Source organism: Eschscholzia californica, unplaced genomic scaffold (genome assembly GCF_041429995.1).
Source record: "Eschscholzia californica isolate CP2 unplaced genomic scaffold, dmEscCali1.0.p SCAF_1, whole genome shotgun sequence".
NCBI classification, from domain to species: Eukaryota; Viridiplantae; Streptophyta; class Magnoliopsida; order Ranunculales; family Papaveraceae; genus Eschscholzia; species Eschscholzia californica.
This window is the reverse complement of record NW_028238198.1, coordinates 29,623,911-29,635,537: the sequence shown is the minus strand read 5'-3', so window position 1 is coordinate 29,635,537 and position 11,627 is coordinate 29,623,911.

Here is an 11,627-nt window from a genome sequence, read left to right as displayed (position 1 = left end):
CACTCTTCGACGGTCAATTTCATATAAATTTTTGGACTCAACACACTGAATATTGGTTCAAAATCAATATATTCATGCCAAAGATAAGGTTTTTTGGGTTGAGCAGCATATGTCCGAAAGAGTCTATGAACAATTTAATGTAATGCACTGGAGACTCATTGATCAAAGGAAAAAATTCATATATGATTGGGCTACATTGAAAAGTATCTTCAGGTATATTTTTCTTCTTTTGGATGAATATTTGTCATATGCAGAAACAAAGATTCAATCAATTAAACAGTTCTCCAAAGTTAATTTAGTCACTGTGATCGATGATATTGGAGAAGAAGTTCTTGACAAAAGAAACAAAATTCTATCAATGACCGAGGAAGAAGAAGATAGTAATTTTCCTTCATCAGACCCAAACCCTAACAGTGATATTAAACACTCGTGCCCGGACCATTTTTTTTAATTCATATGTAATTTAAGGAGAAGAGATTCTCATTTCAAATCATAAAATTCTTCGGACTCTATCTTTGTTGGTTTTAATTGATTTCATTATTAATGAGTATGTGGAAGATCTTTCGAAGAAGCTTACTTCCAGGGATACCTTTCTTAACACCAATTCTTCAGTTAAAGAAATGATGGGTAAAGGGAAGGTGCAGCCTACACTGGTTTCTAGTTCAGTGACATGCATAAATTCATAAATTTCCAGTGATCTTGCTTTTACAAAGAGTCCGGAAACCATCGTTGTTTCTGCTCCCAATAAGTCAGTCGAGAAATACAACCGCATAACTTCTAACTATCACAGGGAGTTATTAGAGACTTTTGGACAGAAAAATTTCAAGTGTCCATGTGGGATAACAATCACATACGAGAAGGCCATAGACGTAAAGGTAAACACGTATATCTTGGTCAATATGATAATGAAGAAAAGGCAGCTCAAGCTTATGACCTCGTAGCTCTCAAATCTTGGGGTTTGATTACTTTTTAATACATCTGTATCGTGTGATAATGAGAGTATGGATTCTTATACATCTAGTAAGAAGATAATGAAAATTGTGAGATTTAGTGAAAGTAGAAGAAAGTGATAGAGTTAGAGAGAGAAGAAGAAATCGAAATGGATTATTTTCAGTAACCTTGATCAATAGACGAGATTGCCTATTTATACACAAAGTAGAGAGAGAGAGTTTGTTAAGACAGGAGAGAGAAAGTTTGTTGTAACAAACTTTCTCAACTACCTCTTAACAGAATTCCTCTCTTATTTAGTTTCTTATTGTTACACTTAGCTTACACTAAGTTCACACTCTTATTACACCTTACTTATTACACCTCAATCCTTCACATCCCCCCTCAAGCTGAAGCAGGCAACAACTTTAGATTGAAGAGAAGATGGAATATACATCATAGACTTCAATAAGGAGGAGAATAGGGGATTCGAAAGACCTTTTGTAAACACATCAGCCAGTTGAGAAGTAGTCGGAATGAACTCCAAATTCAGCATCCCTGAAGCAATTAGCTCTCGAACAAAGTGATAGTCGATTTCAATGTGCTTGGTGCGAGCATGAAACACAGGATTCATGGCTAAGTGCTTAGCCCCCATGTTATCACAGAACAATTGAAAAGGAAGAGACAGAGAGACTCCCAATTCTTCAAGCACATATGAAATCCACAAGAGATCTGAAGAAGCTACAGCAAGTGCCTTGTATCCAGCCTCTGTGCTAGATCGAGCAACAGTAGGTTGCTTCTTAGAAGACCAAGCAACCAAAGAAGACCCAAGAAAAACACAGAAACCAGAGGTTGATCTCCTAGAATCTGGGCAACCAGCCCAATCAGAATCACTATAAGCTCTCAATGAAGATAAGTCACCTGAAGAGATTTGAAGACCAGCACCCATAGTTCCTTTCAAGTACTTGAGGATTCTCTTGACCATTTGAAGATGACAGTCAGTAGGGGAATGCATGAACTGAGCTACATAATTCACCCCAAAAGAAATATCTGGGCGAGTCATGGTGAGATATTGAAGACCCCCAACCAGGCTTCTGTAGAAGGTAGGATCAGCAAGAGGCTCACCATCAACAATTGACATCCTTTTTCCATAAGGAATAGGAGTAGAACTTGGTTTATAGTCCATCATATCAGCTTTGTGAAGAAGTTCCATAGTGTATTTCTTCTGAGTTAAAAGCAGACCATTAGAGAAGGGTGTTACCTCAATGCCCAAGAAGAAGTGAAGTAACCCAAGGTCCTTCATAGCAAACTCAGAGCTTAGTTGAGTTATCAATTGAGGAAGGGAGTTGAAGCTGATAAGAATGATTTAGTAATATTGTTGTTTGAGACATCTCTTTTATGATCTAGGTTTAGTTTGGATGACATAAACACATTTGCTAGAAGAACTTATAGATGTTGAAACATGGGTTACTTGATGAATCGATGACATTGTTTGTGACAATGCAGAAAGCAAATCTGCAAGCGAACCTAGTTAATTTCACTTCTGATTACTCTGCTTATAGTAATGGTGGTTTTGTCGAAAAGGGCTTAAAGATTTTCATGGCTATAAAAGAAAACAACATAGTTGAGTTAGCTGATGAGCGTTAATCTTTTGTTATCGATCTCTTATGTCGTTCGATGAGAATTACATATGCATTTGATCTTGTGAAAGAGATGGGTGTAGACGTTGATGCTCGTCACATGTTCGATAAATTGTTCCTTCGAGTTCTTAACACTATGATAAAGTTTTGGTTTATAAACATCCCGAAGATGAACCTGAAAAGATAATTCAAGTTGTTCTTGGACGGGAAGAAACAGAGAGAGTGATGAAGTGGATGAAGAAATTCAAGGTTGATTTTTCCATAAAATATTATGTGGTGTTTGTGGTCTTCTTCATCAAACTAAAAGATGACGGGAGATGTCGCAATTTGTTGGAAGTTTCTTTCATACATTTATTTTTGCAATATGAGATTGATGTTAGTGATTTCGTCCAAGTGGGTGTCTTTCGAACCCAATGCACTGTTCGCTCGAAGTGGGAATTACGGATCGCATTGTTGAGTCTCACTTGAGGGCAAGTTCTTTATCGGACGGAGAGTATGATGGAGACCATCAACCGGATACGGGCCTCACGGCCGAGTCACCTAGGTTTAGGAACTAGGTACTTTAATTGTTTAGGAATAAAGTATTTTCAAGTTTAGGTATTTTATTTGTTTAGGAGTTTTCAAGATTTGGATTAGTAGCAATCAATGAAACTAGAGTTTGGTGATTATCGTATTTCCTATTTTGTGTTTATCTAGGTTTGTCTAAAACTCTACATAAGAGAGTCTAGGTCGTCTTTTATTGTCATCAACTGAATATGCATCAATCAAGTTTATCAAGTTTTTAATAATCAGGTTTGTCGTTTTACCGTTTATTTTATCAGTTTATTTAGTTAGTTTATCATAGTTTTAATGTAGATTCCATTACTTTAACGTTTTCGCAACAATCTACATCAGAGAAACTTTTTCACTTTTTCTCTCTAGATCCTAGCCCAACACGTCAGTCCGAGATTCAGATGGGACTTGTGGCGGACTTAGTGTCATGACTCTAACTAATTCGAAAGTTGTGGCTGCATTTTCTATATCACACATAATTTGTGTTTGTCACAAATGTTATCAGAGTACAACGAAATGGACCATACTTTTATAACCCTGTTGTATCACATTACATAGTCACACCCGAACCAAATTAACTTAATTTTATAAATAAGATGTATAATTTCTACGTTCTTCCATCTATATAAAATTGCCAGCATGCTACTTATTCCACATAGTTCTATGAGCGTTACTAATGTGATGGAGTTGGGTCCCAATTGGGGAGGTCGGAAAATTTTGGGAGCTCTTGAATGTTTCAATTTTAATGTGGACTCTTAAATTAGGGGTTCTTGACTCAAACTTAAATGTCAGTAGTATACATGTACAAAATTTTAATTCCACTTTTCAACTATAAATTATTACTTCAAAATTTAAATTTAAATTTGATATAATTCTCGAGAGAGATTTTTAAAAACATGAATAAAAAAACTTTAACAAAAATAAAAAAGAAAAATTAAATTAGGGTGAATCCAATTTTTTTAGGAGATCCACCGAAATATTATCCTGGGAGCTCCCAACCCGTTGGCTCCCCAGTTGTAGTGGGGGAGTGTGGAGCTGGGCTCCCTAAATTTGAATTTGGGAGTCCAGTCCCACACACGTTGGGTTTGTTCTCACAACTCCTAAGCATAAACTGTATATTTTGTAGATAATTAGGTTATTGTTACTTCAGACCATATGAGTGTGAATTTTAACCGAACTCTAATGTGTACTAAAGCTTTGAGGCCATCTACTTCACAATTTGAAGGGTTAATTCGGTTTTGGCTCCTAATTGTAACCAACTCGTTGTTCTAACCCGCATAAGTATCTGATAGTTCGTTTTCATCTCCAAATGCCTATTTTATTTTATTTTATTTTTCTGGAATTACTTGTAGGGGCCAAAAGTAAAATTCTTACAAAAAATTTAAAACATTTAAATCAACCTCATTTCTCTTCCGTTTCATCAATTCACTCTTCAGTTTCATCACTTCTCCCTTCCATAAAGAGTAATAGTCTATCTGACTAACATATGATTTTAGACCCACAATCAGACAACATGGAGGGTGAAGATTTACGGAAAAAGAATTTTGACGACCTTTGACATAGAGATGATGTAAAAGTCATTTTTTGCAACGCTGATAGGCGGACTCCATAGTGTACTCCCCCTAATAGGACAAAGGGTATTTTGGTCTTTTTCAGATTGTGAAAAGTCAAAATACCCCTTGTTTTATTTGTCAACTCAGCTATAGAGTATGTTCCATGGAGTATGCTAGGGCTGGGAAAACGGTCCGGAAACCCGCGATCCGGCCCGTTCGGCCCGAACCGTGAGAGACCGATGACCGAAGCAGCCCCGAGCCGGGCTAACCCGGCCCGATATATCGGGCTAATTGGGCCGGGACTCGGACAGGTTCTCAATTCCGAGTCCCGGCCCGTTAAGCCCGTCCGAAGCCCGGCCCGATGAGTAGCCCGTATGTGTAGCCCGATAGTTTGCCCGTTAGTTGAGCCCGATGAGTAGCCCGTCGAGCAGCCCGAATGATCCGCGTGTTTTTAATGAATCCAACGGCTGAGATTACATAATATCTCAGCCGTTGGATTAAATCTCACCAGCCTATAAATACCCCTCAATTCCCAGGTAAAAACCCTAATGCCTCTTCTCATTGACCGAACCCTATCATCTCTCTCTCTTCCGCCGCTCTCTCTCTGTTTCCGGCACTCTCTCTCTCTCTCTTTCCACCCCTCTCTCTCTCTCTTTCAGCCTCAGCCCTCAAACATCATCTCTCTCTAGGGTTAAACATTTTGGTCATTAAAGAACGAAGTCTATCATCTACTGTTGGTCGAAGCCTCTCAATATGGTACGTATACATCATCATCTCTCTGATTTTCCATTAAAGACTATGGTTATGACTTATGATTACTTTGGTCGAAGTCTCTGTTCACATCATCATCATCTACTGTTGGTCGAAGTTGGTCGAAGTGTATTATCTCTCTGATGGTTAGTTCATGATGGGTATACGCTGATGATCTTCGGATCAAAGGACGCGGTTAAGCCCTCGAACTCATCTAATGGTTATGTATTTGATGTTATTTAGTTTATTTGATTTTATTTACTGAACGTTTTAGTTAATGGTTGTAATCTGTAATGACTAATGTATATAACATTATTTGTTATGATTATATGTAAAGATCTCGACTCTAACGAGTCAGATCTGTTTGATCAGACAGATCAGAGTCCTAAACCTTTGATCTGTCTGATCAAATAGATCAGATCTATAATGTATTTGTCTTGTTTTTTTTTTTTTTTGTGGTGTATGACTTGAAGTCGATGTAAGATGTACCATGTACAGACACAAAAAATAGTGGAATTTTTTTTTTTTGTTCTGAAACAGAACACTCATTTGATTAAATAGATCAAACTCAAATGAGTGTTCTGTTTCAGAACCGTTAGATAATATTGATACAAGAAGTAAAAAGATGATAGATCATAGGTCATAAATAATAATCTTTTCTTTTTAGTTCTAAAACAGAACACAAACATTGAGTTTGATCTGTTTAATCAGACAGATCTGAGTCATCTGACTATCGATCTGTCTGATTAAACAAATCCGAGTGTTCTGTTTTAGAACCATTAGGTAATTAATAATATTATAGATCTCTTGTTTTAGAACCATTAGATCTCTTTTTTTAAACAACTTAGTGAGACTTGATCAAAGATTGAAATATTTTTTTTTCAAACAACTCAATCAGACTAAAGAGTCAACATGGTGATCTTGCCTTCCATGTTCAGGACAATTAGAAACAAATCTTCTTCTTCTCTCTTTCTTTCTTTTTCAAAACATATCTTTTTTAGAACTACTCCTCTTCCTCTGTTTTTCAAAACTACTCTTCTTCTTCTCTCTTTCTTTCTTCTTTAAAACAATTTTTCTAACCTTCTCTTTACTTTCTTTTTCTAAACAAATATTTTTTAAAACTACTTCTCTTCTTTCTGTTTTTCAAAACAACTCTTCTTTTCTCTTTCTTTCTTTTTAAAACAAGTTTTCAAAACTTCACTTCTATTTACTTTCTTTTTCTAAAAACAAATCTTTTTCAAAACTACTTATGTTTTTCTGTTTTTCAAAACTACTATTCTTCTTCTCTTTCTTTCTTTTTTAAAACAAGTTTTCTAACCTTCACTTCTCTTTACTTTCTATTTCTAAAACAACTTACCTTCTAAGTTCTTAAACTTGTCTGTTTTTGAACTTGTCTATTTCTAACTTCTATGTTTCTTACCTTCTCTGTAGGACTCATGATTTCAGACTGGATCACTTGTCATTCCAGTTTTGGATGCGTTGTTTAAACACTTAGAAGGACCGAATTGATGAAGAACCTAAATGGTTCTCCCAATTGTGGACACTTCTTTGTTGTTAGAACACTGTAACCAAAATGGGTGATTCAAGGAAGCTGGTTAGAAATTGAATGTCCGAACGAATATTGATGTTCCTACAAACCGATGATGAATGTCGTTATCTTAGATCTCTCATGAACTCAGCTTAGTAGAATGACTTTCTATGTTGGTTGTGGTTCTACTTAGGTTGATTTGACGGAGAGTCAGAGTGGTGCTCATGGAGAAGTATCTCCTGCTGGTACTGCTGATCCTCCTGTTCCTGGTGTGTCTGCCCCTGCTGGTTCTCCCGCAAGCGAAGTAGATGAGCTGACTGGAACGTCAACCTGTGCGAGAGGCAGAAGTTCTAAGGTTTGGAACTTTTATTCCGTTCATGATGCTCCTGATCCTAAAAATGGAGGCAAGATCGTTAAAATGGCAAAATGTAACTTTTGTGGTGTTTCTCGAAATTCAAAATCTTCTAACGGGACAACGCATTTCAAGAGACACACATTTAAGTGTGCTAAAGCACTAAAAATCGACTTGACTCAATCAAAGTTGGTGCAAGATCCAAACAGTGGTAATATGGGTTCATTTCAGTTTAGTCAAGCGAGAGCTCGCAAAAACACGATCAAGCTTTTAATCCTTCGAGAGTTGCCTATGCAATTTGTGGAGGACCCCTTCTTTCAATTTTATATTACTGATTCCTTCCATCCTGGGTTCAAGTCATTTTCTAGGAGCACTGTTAGAAATGATATCCTTAAATACTTTAAGGAAGAAAAAGATGCACTCAGAAATGTTTTACTTAGTGCTCCTGGTCGAATTGCTCTTACTTCTGATATCTGGTCTTCGAACCAGAGGCTTAGTTACATGTGCATTACAGCGCATTACATTGATGAAATTTGGTGTGTGCAAAAGAGAATCATCTCTTACATTCTCTTGGACAAGTCTCATACTGGGGAGCACATTGCCAATGTTTTGTATGATAAGCTAACTAATGATTGGATGATATCTGGCAAAGTGTTTTCCTTGTCAATGGATAATGCAAGTGCAAATACTGTGTCTGTTTCTCGTTTAATCGAGTTAATGCCTCATTTACCTTTGAGAGGCGAATTATTTCACGTTCGATGTTGCTGTCATATCTTGAACTTGGTTGTTCAGGATGGTTTTAAAGTTCCCCAGTTTAAAGAAATGCTTACACGGTTGAAAGGTTGTCTTGAATATATCTCTGCATCGGAGACTCGAAATGCACAATTTCGAACACATTGTGAATCAAAAAACTATTCTCCTAAAAAATTGCAGTTGGATGTAAAACATCGTTGGAATTCAACCTATCTTATGTTGAGAAGTGCCCTTCCGTTTAAGGATCCGATTGACTCGTTCTTATCTGATCGATCTCCGCCTTTTGTCTTATCGAGTAGTGATTGGCAGCACGCCAATTTGTTGTACAAGTTTTTGAAGCCTTTTTATGAGGCAACCAACTTCTTTTCTGGTGTTGATTATGTGACTTCTAACTCCGTCTTGGAGTATTTGGTTGATATTGGGATGGTATTTTTAGATAATCGGCACGATCCTATGTTTGCGGGCATTATTCATTTCATGGAGGCTAAATTTTGCAAGTATTGGGGTGAAACTCCCGTATTGTTTGGTGTTGCATGTATTTTAGATCCAAGGATCAAAATGAAAGTTCATATGCTCTTAACCGAACTTGAGAATTGTTTCGATACTTCGGCTCATGTTATCAAGTGTTCTACCGAGCAATCTACCACCATGATCGGCAAGTTACGTGAATTATTTAAAGAGTATACGGCTGATTTGAGTGTGCCTACATCCGTTTCTTCGTCGTCTACTGTTGATCAACCTCAGAGTGAGCTCGATGGACCGTCTAGGCGTGGTGCTTTTTGGAGAAGTATTAAGAGAGTCCGAAAGGACCCAATAGCTACCGCTTCCGAAGAAATATCTAGATATGAGTCCGAGCCAGATCCTGCGGTCGATAATATTGAAAAGTTTGATGTTTTGGGTTGGTGGAGTGAGAACGAGAAGAGGTATCCGATTTTGTCTCGAATAGCACGTGATGTTCTTGCTGTCCCGGTTTCGACTGTTGCTTCCGAGTCGGCTTTCTCTTTAGGTAAAAGAATTTTGGGGGACTATCGGAGTAGCCTAACTCCGGAAATGTTGGAGTGTTGTGTTTGTCTTAAGGATTGGTGGAAACATGAGCTTAATGTTACTTTGAAGGAGTTTGATCCGTTAAACGACGGGTTTCCCGAACCAACTCCTAGTCCTAGCATTTCTCAAGTTCAATTGCTCGATTAATGAATGAAGGAGAGAAATGTAACTTTTTGTTTATATTTTGGACTTTTTGTTATTAAAGTGTTGGAGGGAGGGAAATGTACTTTTTGTTATTAAAATGGGTGATTATGTAATTTTGTTTGTGATATAATCTGATAATCATATATATAATGGTTGATATTTTAATTAATTATTGTTTTTTATTAAATTATTGTTAATTTTTATTTTTTTAATAATTCAATAAATCCGAGCCCGCCCGACCCGAGCCCGCCCGACCCGAGCCCGCCCAACCCGTTCGGGTAGTCGGGCTCGGACGGGCTATGGGCACTTCATGTCTTTGATTCGCCCGGCCCGATCCGTCCGGCTCATTACCTCGGGCTCGGCATATCCGAGCCCGATCCGCCCGAGCCCGACCGAGCCCGCCCGATTCCCACCCCTAGAGTATGCCATAGAATCCCCCAATCGTTTTTGTGTTTTTCTTTTTTTTGGAAAAGATATAAGGGGAACAAAAAGAAGAGGAGATAGAAACAGAGTACGTACTTACCGAAGATGGGAATCAAAACAGAGTACGGGAAAGACTGAGGGGCAGGTGGGGTGCTAATTTTTACCTTTTGTAGACTTCCAACCAATACCCAAATATAGGCAGGCATTTAAGTCTATTGACCACAAGGCAATTCACCTCGTATTCAATTGTCTCCTTCCTCTTTAATGAAAGATGACGATGCAATTGCAATATTGCAATATTGCATGGTGGGGTTCTATCTACTTTTACACCCTACTATCCTAGAGAGAGAAACTAGAAGTAAAACCTACTACTACTACTTATAGAAGTGAGGAGAGCATTACCTTCAAAGTGTAGTTTACCACAACTAGCAAAACTGTTGAAAACCAAATAGGGATGGTAGATTGATTGATTGATCTACGATTCCCATCAATACAAAAACTAGTACTAGGACCCACAGTTTCATTATTTTTTATTACAATATGATTTCTTATCATCTAATATACCTAACTCTATTTAAACTACAACCTTTATTATTTAGGTTTCCTTATCAAGTCAGAGTATCATTATTAATCTAACTGTTGCTATTGATCAATACCATAGTTCAAACAAATTTTCATTATTACTCATCAATTCTTATTGAATTTAACCCAATGGTACTTCTTAGTGGGGCACCATAGAGGCATTTGAAATTGCTACTCACCGCAAGAAAATGAATTGATTTTGGTCAATAACGTTTGACCTTTGACATTTATATGCGTCATTTTTTTCGGACGGGTGAGTTCGAGAAAGTAAGCACACTCTCGACCTCCAATGTCCCATAGGTCTCAGACTCTAACCAAACCGAGAACTTACTTAAGGTCTCAGACTACCCGGTCTGAGGGTGTCGAACTGTTCGAGGTAGATATTGCCTCTTGTTTTCAAATCACTTGAGATCAACCTAAATTAACAATAAGCACTTCGCAAGGATTTACCCACTTCAAAAATTATTCAACAAGTGAATCTTTTTATAAAATCATAAAAAAGGAAATAGGATTTTAGAAGCGATGTCTAATAAGAAACTGAGATATTTCAATCTCATCTCTAGTCTCTTTCTTCAATAAACAAACTATAGATGATACCCATCTGAAAAACACATAGAAATATAAAGATTTTAAAAAGAATCAAAATCAAAGTGGAACAAAAAGAGGCAAGAAATGTCAAAAAAATTAATGGAGTGCCAACAAAAAAGGGTAGAGTGCCTACAGAAAAAAGTGCCTACAGCAATTTTGGGTGTGCAATGAACACACTACACACCCTTAACTTTTAGTGTGCTATGTAGGCATGGAATAAGTTCAATGCCACAGGCTTAACTATTTTGTCATGTAATGATTAGATGTCAATAACATGGACGTGTCAAGGCGATTTTAGCCTCCCTCTTCTTTTTCCCCAAAAAACGACGAAGAACCCTAATTTTAATCCTCTCAGAGGCTTGAATCCTTCCATCCATCAAGATTTACACCAATAACTGTGTGACAAATCTGGAGTATTGATTAGTCTGAGAAAGTGGTGAAGATACAAATCATCCCAGAGGCTAAAACCCTAGTTTCCTCGTAAGGGACGCTTAGAAGTCGAAAGGGTTTCGATCTCGGAATCAACTCCAAGAAGCAGATCCAAGTCAGTCCTCAGCGAGGATCCAGGTTTGTTCTAACTCTCTTTAATTAGCTCTTTATTCTTTTAACATGTGTATGAACTAAATAGGCCGAGTTAGATTGTTCGGATCCCCTCCATCTTTGCATGCAATCAGCTTCGGTTGGGGTTTACATCTGGTGGCAGTCCAGTGGTTGAGGTTAGACGAACTTCCAAGTGTTAGTCTCGTCTCCCGGTTTTCAGAGATTGAGGGTTTAATCAGAGAGACTCAAGC